This window comes from Salvia hispanica, chromosome 2 (assembly GCF_029641045.1).
Source record: "Salvia hispanica isolate PSC_SH4W2 chromosome 2, Shi_PSC_v1, whole genome shotgun sequence".
NCBI classification, from domain to species: Eukaryota; Viridiplantae; Streptophyta; class Magnoliopsida; order Lamiales; family Lamiaceae; genus Salvia; species Salvia hispanica.
This window is the reverse complement of record NC_142693.1, coordinates 54384383-54399481: the sequence shown is the minus strand read 5'-3', so window position 1 is coordinate 54399481 and position 15099 is coordinate 54384383. Positions and strand designations below refer to the sequence as shown.

General features: G+C 33.5%; 1 pseudogene; it reads left to right on the top strand.

The window, feature by feature from the left end:
• The first annotated feature begins 8429 nt into the window (after positions 1 to 8429).
• LOC148932657 (secreted RxLR effector protein 161 pseudogene) lies at positions 8430 to 9071 on the top strand (annotated as a pseudogene).
• The last annotated feature ends 6028 nt before the right edge of the window (positions 9072 to 15099 follow it).

The window sequence follows — 15099 nt, the reverse complement described above, 5'->3', positions numbered from 1 at the left end:
CTTCACTCCATGCTTCACTTGTTTTGAACTCTTTTTCAACACAATTTCACAAAACGGTCAAAATACTAAATAAAATAAGATATAAATATGCCATATCTGTAAATTCATGCAAATTTAACTCAAGCTTATCACTATCTATCGTGAAAGTTTGCAAAGTATGTCCAGAAATTTTCTTGTTTTAGGAGACTAACAACACTAGTATAATACTGAATGAATAGTGAGATAAATCTTTTTTTATCTATATTATAAATGACAAGGCCTTAATTAGTGATTGCTATTTCAAAATATTTATATAATATTGAGTACACTACATTAACTATACACTGCTTTAATCTATCTATACATATATAAAAGGAAAGTATTTTGAGAATTAACAAAAATGATATTATGATTATTTAAGTTATGTAACCTCCGCCGTCCACAATTGATAATAAAGTTTCAATTTTTAATGCAGTCATGTAAGTGAAAAGTTATGTAAAATAAATTGTGAGATGGTGCTCGAACTTGCTCTCATTTTATTTTAAAAAAATATAAAAAGATATTATTGATAAAAATAATTATTCATACTTTACATATATAAAAGGGGAGTTTTGAGAGAATTAACAAAAATACCATTATGATTATTTAAATAAAGGTAGCAAATAAATTGTTTTTTATTCTTTATAATAATTGAGGGGAAGTTAAATGAAAAGGTTTTAAAGATATGTTGAATACTCATTAAGATTAGAGTTGAAAGTAATTAAGTTGTGGAAAATAAAAGGATTTTGGAAGGGGAGGTGATACGTTGAATGCTCATTAGGATTAGACGGGAAAAATTCACTAATCAAGACATATCAAGGTGACATTGTGACATGATATGTCCAACCTATATTTATTTAACAAGTGGAAATAGATTAACACCCAAATTATTTTACATAACGAAACATTCATCTTGTTTGGAAATGTACTAAAATATGGTAACTTTTGTGAACTTCATATGGATAACACATAGGAGTATATACAATACATGCATTCATGTGTACTCCTAGTATACGGCGCATTTACATGAAATATTTTTGGAAGATTTTTATTTGAACTAATATTTATTTATTTTCTGAAGAAGAGACACATTTTGAATATTAACTTTAGTAATTTTGATAGCAGCATAATTTAATTATTTTTAATTTTGAATGTAATTGCTATTTTCGCAGGAGTAATTTATTGTGTAGTATTTTGTTTTTAAAGTTTTTTCATGCTATGTAAATGTAGATTTACATTTAACATAATATAATAAAATTAATTTTTAGATTATATTTTTAAATTTAGCTAACTCTATATTTTAATACTCCATAACATATAACCATTTATATAGTTAATAACGTGCAATGGCAATATTTATATGTGCGCAAAAATATTTTACATCATGATTAATACTATCAGACCATCTACAATATCAGACCATTTACAACGCTATCTCTTATCCATCTCTTCACTATTCATGGGTCCCACTGTACTTTTCACTCCATCTCTTAACTAAGAGATGGTACCTGTTAGAGTTTAGTATACTGGAAAAGCATCTTTCGTATGCTTGTATATGTAATAACTCTTCTATCCATTTTTACCATTTAATGAGAAAGAATATTTTGTTACAATGTGTTTTGCTTATGGGTTACTTATGTATTTATGAGATGTTGAAATATGTTTTCTATTTAAATACATAGTTTAAGCAAAATGAGTCTAAGTCTTCTACACAGTAGACGAGTTGTGAGCGGCGTTCACAGTAGGTAACTTGTCGGTTCTTGCAGTAAGAAAAATGTTTTCACAACCTAGATAGACTTTGACTACCTATCGTGAAAGGTTGCGACGTCAGTCCGAAAATTTTCTTACCTAAGGAAATGAACGACGTCGGTGTGGTATAGCACTGAAAGGATCAAACAGTGAGATAAGTCTTTCTTGGCTATTTACTGAAAGACGAGGTCTCGGTGATTGTCATTTCTTAATCATTGTTGATATAACATTGAGCATACGATATTAATTGAAAACGACTTTGACTTATCAAATGGTGAGGGTATTTCGTTGCCCAAGAATCCTGATAGATTGGGTAGTGATCATTAATGTCTAAGTGGTGCTAGTATTGTTATTGCAATGAATCGTGTGCTGGGAGAGGTCAGTCTGATAATATCCTCAAGAGGTGTTTAGAAAAAGGTTTTATTATTCAGAAAACTGGCCAGTTGGAATTTATTCCATGAATAATAAATAATGTTTCTGAACTAGACCACTCTTGGAAAAAGAAATTATTTAATAAAAGTCAGATAGCAGACTTGATATTAATTAATGGATATTTATATCTTTAACACGGGAAATGATTTAATTAAAGAGGAAGTCCCGGAATACTCGTAATTTCGGTTTGGACGGGCAGTCAATATTATATCTATAGTGGATGATAATAATATTTAAGTTTGGGCTTGAATTAAATTAGTTTTAATTTAATTAGTGAAAGCCTGAATTGTGGCCCAATCCAATCCTCCATAGATCCCTGGTCTGGCCCAAAATAATTAACTTAATATAAAAGGGAGAAGAAGAGAAGACAGAACAAAAATTCTACCGATATTTTTAGTTCTCTGCAATCTCAAATATCGATTTCTAGGGTTCTTCTACCTTAGAGATTTCTGTTTCCAATTCTTCTCCGGCTTTTGAGGATTTGACAAGCTTTGCCCACACAAAGGTCAATTCCAAGTTAAAGGGAACAGATCAGAAGATCCGTGGTAGAGATCGATTGAAGAAGGAGTTCGAATTCAATTGCTTGAATTCATACGGTAAATCGTTCTATGTAATTGCATATATATTCAGTATGATCTTGATTATATGCTTATGAACATGTTTCTAGTTTACAATCAGATAAAAGCATGTTTAGATGTAAATCTTTCAATCAAACTAAATAGATTTCCGCTGCAAAACCAACAATTGGTATCAGAGCCTGTTTTTAGGCTCTGATTGTTTGATTTACTACGTGCTTTGATTGTATGAATACATGTTTAAAGTTTTCGAGGCATATTTTGGTGTTTTATCAATTCATATTGAATGGTGAACTGTAAAACTAAAACTTTCGAAAAGCATTTTGATTGTGCCCTTGGGCGAGACAATCGGTGTCACGAAATATCAGTGGGAGCTGCCGGTAGAAAGCCGAGGGCAGCTCCGGATCACACATGTTCAGTCGACGGGAAGTAGGCGCCGATGGTCGACTAGTTTCGACCATGTTACGGGGCTGGCTGGTCAACGAGGAGGCTGGATCAGTGGGAGCCGAAGGGCGTTGCTGGCTGAACTTCTAGCCAAGAGCAGCGCCGGCGATTCCCTTGATCGGAAACTGACGCGGACAGCTGCTGGCTGTGGTTTTCCGGCCGAGAGCAGTCTGTTGTGGCAAACACGAGCATACAGCGGAGTCGATTGGTGGTTGGTGCTGCTGACCGAGTTTTCTCGGGCGAGAGCAGCACCAAGGCTGCTGACCGGCGATCAGTTTCGAGGTCCGGCGGAAGCTGCTGGCCACGATGTCGTGGCCGAGAGTAGCGCAAGCGTTGCCGTGAGATTCGGGTGATTGGTGAACTAATGCGTGATACGTGAACTGTTTTTGCATGATTTACATGAATTGTGGAAAAATGGTTGTTATGTTGCGTGAATATCATTAAAATATAATAGAGATACCATGTCTCATTTGTTTTAATTTTAGTGATATGTTTTACGTGAATTAATATTTAATTGTTTGTGGACTTGGTTAATGCATTTAGCATATGAACTGTGATTACGATAATTGTGGAATCATTATTTAAACAAAGGGATTCCAAATATTTATTCAGTACATAAATAATGCATAAACTAATATTACGAATTTTATGGCACGTTTGCTTGACTCTTGCGTATATTACGAGTGGGATATAACATCTCATTCAGAAATCAATTTATAAAATTGATTTATTACATGAAATATCATTAAATTAATTTATTATGATTTAATATAGGTTTGAAATTTAATCTATATCTTAGGGATTTTGATAGATGGTATTTATCTATCTAGATATATCCTAGATAGATTAGATTTAGTTGTTCAAATAAATCCTATTAAATCTAGGATTCCATTTTTATGGAATAAATAAATTGGAATTTAATGTAGATTATTTCTATAATATATACTTATCATGATATAGTTAGGTTTGAATTATAATCCTTATCTATAAGATATTGATAAGTTTTATTTATCTAGAATATATCTTAAGATGATTTGGATAAGTATTTTTCAACTAAATCCTATTATATCTAGATTTCCTAAACCTAATGGAAAAGGATAAGTATTATAATTAATATTATTATTATTATTTAATAATAATTTATTAATATTAATTAAAGAAATATTTGATTAATTATTTATAATTAATTAATTATTAATTAATCAAATTATTTAATTATCTTAGTTTAATTTCATGGATTTAATAGAACTATCTATTAATTTGAAATTAATATAAGTGAACTTTCTGCCTAATTCACTTAAGTGATAATTAAAAGAAAAACCATATCTTAAAATAACTAAGCGATAATTACGATCTCTGTCGTATATGGTCTCCAAAGAATTGGTCTATGTATGAAGCAGTTTCTAATATTAACGCGACTCACCTTAGTGGGAGCCTTAATCCTAAGAAACAGCAAGTTCATTGGTTAGACTTCTCAAAATTAAGTTCAATTTTATCTATACGTAATTTCCAATATTATCGCGACCCACCATAGTGGGAGCTTTAATCCTAAGAAATTGCAAAGTTCAGAAGATTAAATTGACTTGTGAGATAACTGTAGAATTTTGTTTGTGGCGTGCGACCTTCCTTAGAAGGAGTATCAATACGGAAATGAAATTCTTGGTGTGAATATTCAATGGTACAAGCTTAGGCAACGTTTGGCGGCCATGCCACCTCAGTGGTCTCTGGACTATTCGTCGATGTTGTGACCAGAATTTTGTTAAATATGAATTTTTTACCTGACCTCCCTAGAGGCGTACTTAATTCTATTTGACTGTTGTGAGAATCTAAACGGTTTTAATGGTTTTTACTCTTTAGAATCTTACATAGTTTGTAACAATAAGCTATTCTTTTTCTCAGCTAAATCCAAACAAGATGTCGTTCAATCCTCTTTCCGCTATTCTTAAAGAACACAAACTCGAAGGTCATAACTATATTGCATGGAAACAAAACTTGGATATCGTTCTCACTGCCGAAGAGTACAAATATGTGCTCACTACTGAATGTCCACCCGAACCTGCTGCAAATGCTTCTGCAGCAGTGAAAGAAACATACAGGAAGTGGTGTAAAGCCAATGAGATGGCGAAGTGCTACATGTTGGCTTCTATGTCAACAGTACTTCAACATCAGCATCAAGGCATGAACACTGCTACTGAGATTATGAACAATCTTAATAACCTTTTTGGTACTCAGAATCGAGCGGCTAAGTCTTTAGCCTTTCGGAGCATCATGACTAAGGTTATGAAGGAGGGCACACCTGTGAGGGACCATGTCCTCGAGATGATGAGCCACCTCAATCAAATTGAGGTTTTGGAAGGGACCATTGATCCCGAGTCCCAAGTAACTATAATCCTTCAGAGTTTGCCAGCTAGCTATCAGCAGTTCAAGCTCAATTTCGAGATGAACAAGAGGGCTTACACCCTAGCTGAACTGTTGACTGAGTTGCAGTCAGCGGAGGATCTTATGATCCAGACAAAGGCTGCTATGATGAGTTCTAGGCCGTCTTCCTCAGGCTCTAAGCCAGGTAAGGGGAAGAAGAAAGCCCAGAATGTTGTAGCACCTAAGATAGCTAAGGGCAAAAAGAAACGGGTGAACACGAACAAGAAGCAAAGCGGCAAGTGCTTCAAATGTGGCGAAAATGGGCATTGGAAGCCGGATTGTCCTAAAAAGGGCAATGGCTCAGGTATGCACCAAGCTTTCGTTGTAGAATCATGTTTAGCAGTTGTATCTACTCAGCAATGGGTGGTTGATACTGGAGCTACTGATCATGTTTGCTTTGATCCTGATATTATGCAGGTAACAAGGCAGTTGAATGAAGCAGAGATCGAAATCCAGCTGGGCGATGCTACGAGAGTGGCAGCTGTTGCAGTGGGAGACGTTTATTTACGTTTTTCTAGTGATAGAATTTTAGTGTTGAACAATGTTTTGTTGATACCTTCGTTTAGAAGAAATTTAATTTCAGTTTCTAAACTTGTTTCTGATGGATATTCGATTTCATTTGATGATTCATGCATTATCAAGAAATGTGGTTCTTATATCTGTCGTGGTATCATGGAAAACAATCTTTACACTATAATGTCTACACAGTATATGCAACATAAAACTGAATCTAACTCAACATCGAAAGTTTCTCGAAAAAGAAAATCTCCTTCTGTTTCAATGAACGAAACATACTTATGGCACCTTAGACTTGGTCATGCTAACCCTACTAGGATTCAAGCGTTGATAGACCAAGGTCTACTTAAGGATCTAGAAATAGAACCTTATACAACTTGTGAATCATGTTTGGAAGGCAAGATGACTAAGAGACCATTTAAGGTCAAGGGTAATAGGGCCAAGGAAGTACTTGAGCTCGTTCATTCTGATGTGTGTGGACCAATGAATACTCAAGCTAGAGGCGGCTTTCAGTATTTCATCACCTTCATTGATGACTACTCGAAAGTTGGATATGTCTATTTGATGCGTCACAAGTCAGAATCTTTTGAAAAGTTCAAAGAATTCAGGGCACTTGTGGAGACGCGACATGGTAAGACAATCAAGTCTCTACGGTCTGACCGTGGAGGCGAGTACCTCAGTAGTGAGTTCTTGGACTACTTATCAGAGGCGGGAATTGAATCCCAATTGACTGCGCCTGGCACACCCCAGCAGAATGGCGTAGCTGAACGAAGGAATAGAACCCTCTTAGAAATGGTTCGATCGATGATGAGTTATGCTAAGTTACCTATTTCGTTCTGGGGGCACGCATTGCTCACAGCAAGCTATACCTTGAACAACTTACCATCCAAATCAGTACCTACAACACCACATGAGTTGTGGACTGGACGAAAATCTAGTCTAAGACATCTCAGAGTGTGGGGTTGTCCAGCACACGTGTTGGAGAAAGATCCAACGAAGTTGGAGTCTCGTACTGAGGTATGTTTGTTTGTAGGGTATCCCAGTGGAACAAAAGACTATGAATTCTATAGTCTACGAGATAAGAAGGTATTTGTTAGCACAAATGCTAAGTTCTTAGAAGAAGACTATGTGATGAATCATAAGCCCAGCAGTGAAGTAGCTCTTGAGGAACTAAGAGATACTTCAGTTTCCACAAGCAAAGATCCAATAACACAAGTACAATCTATACCTGAGATATCAACTTCTGTACCACAAATTGTAGAACCTCGTCGTAGTGGGAGGGTTCCTCGTGAACCAGAAAGGTACATTGGTTTGGGTGAGTCTTCTGACTTAGACCCGGACGGCAATGTATTAGACCCATGGAACTTCAAAGAGGCGATGGCAGATTCAGATAGTCATTCCTGGAAAGAAGGAATGGATTCTGAACTACAATCAATGATAGACAAAGACGTTTATGATTTGTTAGTCCTACCTGAAGGTTGTACTGCCATTAGGAGCAAATGGATTTACAAACGTAAACGAGGACCTGACGGACGAGTTAAAGTCTTCAAAGCAAGACTAGTAGCTAAGGGTTATACCCAGAGAGAAGGTATCGATTACGATGAGACCTTTTCGCCAGTAGCTATACTCAAGTCAATCCGAATTCTTTTGTCTATTGCAACCTACATGGATTGGGAGGTATGGCAGATGGACGTCAAGACAGCTTTCCTAAATGGAAGTCTTGAGGAGACCATCTACATGGAACAACCCGAGGGATATGTAGTCAAGGGCAAAGAACACATGGTGTGGAAGCTTAAGAAGGCCATTTATGGCCTCAAGCAAGCATCTCGATCATGGAACATGTGTTTTGACCAAACTGTTAAGTCTTTTGGCTTTGAGCAGTGCCCAGATGAGAGCTGCGTGTACAAGAAAGTTGAAGGTAAGAATGTAGTGTTTATGGTACTCTACGTAGATGACATACTGTTGATTGGAAACAGTAAGAAAATGTTGTCAGACGTGAGAGATTGGCTATCAAGTCAATTTGAGATGAAAGATATGGGAGAAGCTGGACACATCCTAGGCATTAAAGTTCTTAGGAACCGCCAGAAAAGGATGTTGTGCCTATCTCAAGAATCTTACATCGATACGATAGTTAAGAGTTTTAGCATGCAAGATTCCAAGAAAGGTTTTCTACCTTTTAGCCATGGAATCACTCTGTCTCAGGATATGTGTCCCAAAACACCTATTGAGATAGAAGCTATGAGAAGGATCCCTTATGCATCAGCAGTTGGGAGTCTCATGTATGCTATGTTATGCACAAGGCCCGATATTTGCTTTGCCGTTGGCATGGTAGCAAGGTATCAGTCTAACCCTGGTCAAGGACACTGGATTGCGGTAAAGAAAATACTCAAGTATCTGAGAAGAACTAAGGAGTATTCTCTAGTTTACCAGGCATCCGAGATGTATCCTTTGGGTTACACTGATTCAGATTTTCAGTCTGATCGGGATTCGAGGAAATCAACCTCTGGATATGTGTTTACATTAGGAGGTGGAGCCGTAATTTGGAAGAGTGTGAAGCAGAAATGCATCGCGGATTCTACCATGGAAGCTGAATATGTGGCAGCATCAGAAGCCGCAAAGGAAGCAGTATGGTTCAGAAACTTTCTTACTGATTTGAATGTGATTCCGAGTATGCCCAAGAGCATCACTGTTTATTGTGACAACTCTGGTGCTGTGGCAAACTCAAGGGAACCACGTGCCCACAAGGCAAGCAAACACATAGAGAGGAAATATCACATCATTCGTGATATAGTGCGGAGAGGAGACATTGAAGTGGTCAAGATCGCATCAGAAAACAACATGGCAGATCCATTCACAAAGGCACTTCCAGCCAGGACGTTTGAACGTCATGTGAAAGGATTAGGTGTTCGACTGACCTAGACCCGCTTTCAGTATAAGTGGGAGGATTTTGTAGTTTTGGTATACTAGAAAGCTGTTTTTGAGTATAAGTGGGAGATTGTTAGAGTTTAGTATACTGGAAAAGCATCTTTCGTATGCTTGTATATGTAATAACTCTTCTATCCATTTTTACCATTTAATGAGAAAGAATATTTTGTTACAATGTGTTTTGCTTATGGGTTACTTATGTATTTATGAGATGTTGAAATATGTTTTCTATTTAAATACATAGTTTAAGCAAAATGAGTCTAAGTCTTCTACACAGTAGACGAGTTGTGAGCGGCGTTCACAGTAGGTAACTTGTCGGTTCTTGCAGTAAGAAAAATGTTTTCACAACCTAGATAGACTTTGACTACCTATCGTGAAAGGTTGCGACGTCAGTCCGAAAATTTTCTTACCTAAGGAAATGAACGACGTCGGTGTGGTATAGCACTGAAAGGATCAAACAGTGAGATAAGTCTTTCTTGGCTATTTACTGAAAGACGAGGTCTCGGTGATTGTCATTTCTTAATCATTGTTGACATAACATTGAGCATACGATATTAATTGAAAACGACTTTGACTTATCAATTGGTGAGGGTATTTCGTTGCCCAAGAATCCTGATAGATTGGGTAGTGATCATTAATGTCTAAGTGGTGCTAGTATTGTTATTGCAATGAACCGTGTGCTGGGAGAGGTCAGTCTGATAATATCCTCAAGAGGTGTTTAGAAAAAGGTTTTATTATTCAGAAAACTGGCCAGTTGGAATTTATTCCATGAATAATAAATAATGTTTCTGAACTAGACCACTCTTGGAAAAAGAAATTATTTAATAAAAGTCAGATAGCAGACTTGATATTAATTAATGGATATTTATATCTTTAACACGGGAAATGATTTAATTAAAGAGGAAGTCCCGGAATACTCGTAATTTCGGTTTGGACGGGCAGTCAATATTATATCTATAGTGGATGATAATAATATTTAAGTTTGGGCTTGAATTAAATTAGTTTTAATTTAATTAGTGAAAGCCTGAATTGTGGCCCAATCCAATCCTCCATAGATCCCTGGTCTGGCCCAAAATAATTAACTTAATATAAAAGGGAGAAGAAGAGAAGACAGAAAAAAAAATTCTACCGATATTTTTAGTTCTCTGCAATCTCAAATATCGATTTCTAGGGTTCTTCTACCTTAGAGATTTCTGTTTCCAATTCTTCTCCGGCTTTTGAGGATTTGACAAGCTTTGCCCACACAAAGGTCAATTCCAAGTTAAAGGGAACAGATCAGAAGATCCGTGGTAGAGATCGATTGAAGAAGGAGTTCGAATTCAATTGCTTGAATTCATACGGTAAATCGTTCTATGTAATTGCATATATATTCAGTATGATCTTGATTATATGCTTATGAACATGTTTCTAGTTTACAATCAGATAAAAGCATGTTTAGATGTAAATCTTTCAATCAAACTAAATAGATTTCCGCTGCAAAACCAACAGTACCTACATCCCTCTATCTCTTAACCATCTCATCTCTTAACTATTCATTCAATTTCATTTTTTATTTTTATTTTTATTTTCAACAAATCCAATTAATAAAAAACACACTTCATTAAATAAAATAAAATTACAATTTAAAATCCTAAAAATATAAAAAACACACTTCATTAAAAATAAAAATGTAGAGTGTTTGAGTGAGAATAGAGAGTTTTTTTATGGTGGATAATTTGTGGGAATGATTTGGTATTTATAAAAGTGATTGGAGGCTTTAAAAAATTGAAAAAAATTTACAAATTTGAAACAAATGGCTAGTATAATATTTGGAATTTTTTTATATATTTTTTTAAATTTTTGATTTTTTTCTGAATTTAAAAAAAAATCAATTTTAAGGGATATAAACGACGCCCACTCGCGGGCACGAACCACAGCTCGTCACGTCGCCAAGACGCGTGGCGAGCTGTCTCCGAGACGACTCCTTCGGGCGAGACACGCGACGAGATGGCGACGAGATGCGCTCCGCATCGCCTTCTCTTATCTGCCTCGTCTCTTCGAGACGAGATGAGACAACAGCGCGATGCGCTGTGGATGCTCTCATATAAACTTTAACAGATTTTAGTTAATTAAAGTAAATAGAATATAATATTAAGAATTAAAGTAACTAAAGTAAATTAAAATATTTTAGATTATGATTAATATGAAGATTAATAAAATTAAGTTGATTAAAGTAATTTCACTAAATTTATCCAGAAACAATTAAAGTCAATACACGCGAAAATACATGTGTATATATGGATACATATATTGATACTCATTACACCATAATAATCCATATAGGAAGTCCTAATAATGTTACCATATTTTGGTACATTTCCAAATAAAGAGATGTCTTATTAGTGATATTAATTTAAGTGTTAATCTATTTCCACTTGTCAAATAAATATTGGTTGAACATACCATGTCACAATGACACCTTGGTATGGCTTGACTAGTCCTTGGTATGGCTTGACTAGTGAATTTTTTCTCGGATTAAAGATGAAAGTAATAAAGTTGTGGAAAATGAAAAGATTTTGGAAGGGGAAGTGAAAAGATTTTGCAGCATACTCCTAATACTTTGTTAACTATAAATACTACAACTTTCGAATTGAAATTGTACATTCCACGTTGATTGAGTAAACACTAATTTAACATATTCTATTTGTATGTTGTTTAATCTTTGATTAGTCTTCTCTCTATTCTTATTGTGTATCAACGACAGACTCAAGTGGGGTTGGAAAGCTTCATAATCGACCTTCAAAGGACGGCATCTTTGCCTCCGACCCTACAAAAATTAGAGTAATAGAAAGGGAACAAGAAATAGAGATATTGTTGTTGTTTAGTAAATTGGAGAAGAGAAACTTAGGGAGAAATAGCATGAAATCGGAAAGGGTGAAAATTTGTAGAAGAAAAATGGAGATTTTGTGAAGATGGGAGAAGATAAACAGCGGGCATGTCTTTCATGTAAACCTAAAGCCTCTTATTTCTTTTCAATTTTTTAAGTTGTATTTTATATTTATTCTATGAATTTATCTAGCTATCCCATATTTGTAATATATGCTTAATTTATTTCATTCCAATTTTTTTAAAATTATTTTTCAAATATTTACAAAAAAATGTTGAATTTATTTATATCCAAACAAGTGGAAATTTATTGAGTATATATAGAATTCTTATTTACTCAACATAATGGGCTATTAATTTTTAATTTTGAATCTATACACGTGCATAAGGGGAGTTTTGGAGAAAATAACAAAATTACCATTTGAACATATTTATGATATTAAATAAAATAAAAAATGTGAATGCCACTTTCATAGTTATAATTTTTGCAATAAATGAAAAGTTTAAAAGTTTTTTTTAGTATTATGATGAATAAATGGGAGAAGTAAGAGAAAAAGGTTTTGGAAATAAATTTTGATGCTTATATTTGGAATATAAATGAGGGAAACGAGCTATGAAAAGATTGCAAAAAAATTCGGCCTATCGATATTCGACAGTGGGTTTAGTTTTAGTTTCTGTTTTGTTTCGTATATGCAATGGGATTCAAAAACAAAGGTACAAGAAATTTGTTTGCTTTCCTCACTTTCCCGTTATTTAACTGCGTTATGCGTTCATTGTAATCAACTAAACTCAAGTTTAACTATTTCCACGAAAAATGTTTTTACAATAAATATGATTTCGTGGTTGATGATTTGTTTTTCTTTAATTATTAATTAATAGTATTATTTTATTGCCTTAAATATGCTCTCAACTCTAATTTTTATATGTTGTAATGTGCATTTGCATTTTTTTATTGGATATCTAAAATATTTTAATCAATATTTACGGACTAATATTAATAATAGTTTGTTTTATTTTTTACTTTTAGTGCATAATAATGTTATATTATATATATAATTTTATAAATAAATATAATGTGTCGTACGTCACACGGAATATATACTAGTTTATATAAAGTGTGTATAAAGTGTGAATAGTATGTGAATTTACTATTGTAGTAGTGTTCCGCAATTTTAATAAAAATGGCCAGATATTTTTCCATACATAATATATATTTCATCCGTATGTGATAAAATATTTCAATATGTATTGTACATTCTTAATTAGAAATCTATTTATTTTTTTAATTTTAGGTGATTGGATTACATATTTGCCTAAATCATTGCATAAATATTTTACTGTAAAACAAATAGAGGAAATAAAAATGAAAGTTATATTCAATTAATTTTTTCTATCCATTTTCATTCATATTAAAATGGGACATTATACTTCCTCCATTACATAAAAATAATGATACTTTCTTTTTCGTCCGTCCATTAAAAATATCTCATTTTCATTGATAGAAAGTTCTTCTAAACTCATTACATATATACATCAATTTATTTACAAGTCATACGACCACTAGGATCCATCAGTAAACACTAATAATAAGATGGATCCTTATATTCACTAATATACTATTTGAACTAACATTCTGGTCATCTCTCTTACTTTATTAATTATGCATTAATTCTCGTACCATCCCTAATATCTTTATTTTTTTGGACGGACGTAATTCCCAAATATCTTTATTTTTTTGGACGGAGGGAGTATTACGAATGGGGAGAGGGTATAGGAGCTAGGGAACCATATTGCGTAATGAGAGAGTATTACGAATGACATTTTTGTTCATAAAATTCCATCCATAGATGAGTTATCACCCCTATCAAACATAGCCTTTTTTTCATATTTGAAATGACTTCAAAATTCAAATTCAAATTCAAATTCAACTTTATATTCCGAATCATATTGTAATATTTCGAATTCAATTTATATTCAGAATCATATTGTAATAAGGAATCATTTTGTGATCGTGGAAATATGAATTAAAAGTCATATTTCAATGATAATTCCAAGTATACTAGACACGAATATAATTAGATTTAGCTAGATCTCAATTTACTTTCCAATAATTGTCTTGACTTTTAAGCCGCAAAATCTTTTGGCTGCCGCAATAAGGAGACAATATTGGGAGAAAATGTTGCTCCAAAACCAATATTATTGATTTTTCCCCCAACTTTTATCGATTTTTAGTACTCAATTTGAATCACCACAACAATTTTTTTATTTTTCAGTATGACTATTCAAAAGTTAGATGAACAGCACGATTTATACAAGTATTATTCTATTCACAGCATGAAACCAAAACCAGTGATATTGAATCTGGCTAGTTGTGCGGCATGTAATTTTTAACCAAATAATCAGTGTTTATATTTTTCGAGACTAATAAAATAAAATAAAATAAACTATAAACAGATTTTTTTCAAGCCGACACTTAATAGTGGTTTTATTTATTTGCATCGATTTTTTCTCCTTCTTTTTGCCGAAGACCTTGATATGAAATTATATGCGAATAAAAATAGCACGATTAAATATTTGCAAATTAAATCAAAGCAACGATGCAGATCTAAAATTAATATGTTATCCTAATATTAATAGTAGATTTTAATTTATCAGCACGAATGTATTCGAATACAATATGAGGGTAATAGGATGAGTTCAGATAATAATAATAATAATAATAATAATAATAATAATAATAATAATAATAATAATAATAAATAAATAAATAAATAATATCTAAATTTATCTAATAAAATTTCAGCAGCTAAGAGTTCAATCTTGAATTTACTACCAGATTAGAAAGGTGAGTGACCCATTTAATTGGCCGGACCTACCATAATATAGTACACTAATATTAGTCCACCAAATTAATATTCTACGTAAAATAAAATTAATGATCATGCATGAATCTCGAAAGCAGCCTTATTACACAAGTGGCCATTCAACACTTTTAAGTCCACTAAACTTTAACACAATACTTTTTATATAATAAGAGTTATTTTGTTAAGTTTATTCTGAGTGTATAATAATTAATTAGCGTCTTACATCTTACAAAATGTTTGATTTAGCGTAAAGAATGATATACAAAGGCATCGAATTTCAAATATTTGGCACA